At 40.3% G+C, this 1,497-nt stretch overlaps 1 non-coding gene across 1 annotated transcript; it reads left to right on the forward strand.

Annotated features, from left to right (window-relative positions):
* Nucleotides 1-397: 397 nt before the first annotated feature.
* Nucleotides 398-504, forward strand: LOC127133136 (small nucleolar RNA R71). The gene has a single exon (XR_007807129.1). It is a non-coding gene; the product is annotated as a small nucleolar RNA R71 (small nucleolar RNA).
* Nucleotides 505-1,497: the final 993 nt, after the last annotated feature.

A 1,497-nucleotide genomic window follows, 5' to 3' on the forward strand; every position in this document is an offset into this window, starting at 1 on the left:
AGCATAGTTTACTTGCTCTGCTTGGATTCCTGTTAGGAGTTGACAATCTGCAGGAGTGTGACCTTGGATTCCACAGACTTCGCAATTCTGAGTTATGGCAACTACTGTGGCTGGAGGTGATACATTTAAACTTTCAATTTTCTGGACCAGAGCATCCACCTTTGCATTAACATGATCAAGGTTACTTATCTCGTACATGCCAGTTTTCGTTTGAGGTTTTTCCACCATTGTTCGTTCGGTTCCCCACTGATAGTGGTTTTGAGCCATGCTTTCGATAAGTTAGTAAGCGTCTGCATAAGGTTTGTTCATTAGTGCACCACCTGCGGCGACATCTATTGTTAACCTCGTGTTGTACAGGAGACCATTATATAATGTATGAATTACTAACCAGTCTTCTAAACCATGATGTGGACAAAGTCTCATCATGTCTTTGTATCTTTCCCATGCTTCGAAAAGAGACTCGTTATCTTTCTGTTTAAATCCATTTATTTGGGCTCTTAACATAACTGTTTTGCTTGGTGGAAAATATCGAGCAAGAAAAACTTTCTTCAACTCGTTCCATGTGGTGACTGAGTTGGAAGGAAGAGATTGAAGCCATCTTCTAGCGCTATCTCTTAGTGAGAAAGGAAAAAGACGAAGTCGAATTGCCTCTGAAGTGACACCATTAGCTTTAACAGTATCAGCATATTGGACAAATACGGATAAATGAAGGTTAGGATCCTCGGTAGGATTCCCAGAGAATTGGTTCTGTTGTACTGCCTGCAACAGTGAAGGTTTGAGTTCAAAGTTGTTTGCTTCGATTGCGGGTGGAGCAATACTTGAATGCGGTTCATCTTGCGATGGAGCGGCATAATCTCTAAGAGCACGAGCTGGTTCTGCCATCTCGGGTATCGAAGGGAAAATATTTTTGAAATCAGGAAGTTCTACAGGAGGGAGATTGTTTGCAGCACGATATTCCCGAATTCGCCGTAAGAGTCGGAGATATAATTCGATGTCGTTGATTCGTAAGTAGAGCGGTTCGCCTTGAGAGCGAGTGCGTGGCATACAAATCAACGAAAGAAAAGAAAAAGAAAAGCCTTAGTCTCTACAGCGTAACAGGAGAATTACGATATCGACTAAATAAAAGTCCCCGGCAACGGCGCCAAAAACTTGATCGCTCGACTTTATGAGTCGAATTGGGGTACAAACTGCAAGTGCACAGTTCTATCGCGTAGTTTTAAAAGATATCGATCCCACAGGGACTTATGAATCGATATACCGTTATCTAAGGTTACTTCATAAAGCTAAGGCAGGTAATACTTTGATTTTTGGGGGAAAAGGCTAAAACTAAAATAAGATCTAAAATTAATATCTAATAAGCGGATATCGGTATGTAATTCGTCGTAATTAGGGAATCAATCCTTTATTGGTTTCTTGGTTTTAAAGTAAATCTTTTCAGTTGATGCTATTGGTTAAAAGTTTTATCTCAAACTCTCGCTCTGTTGAATAAACTATGAT

The sequence above is a fragment of the Lathyrus oleraceus genome, chromosome 3, assembly GCF_024323335.1.
Source record: "Lathyrus oleraceus cultivar Zhongwan6 chromosome 3, CAAS_Psat_ZW6_1.0, whole genome shotgun sequence".
In the NCBI taxonomy this organism is placed as follows: domain Eukaryota; kingdom Viridiplantae; phylum Streptophyta; class Magnoliopsida; order Fabales; family Fabaceae; genus Lathyrus; species Lathyrus oleraceus.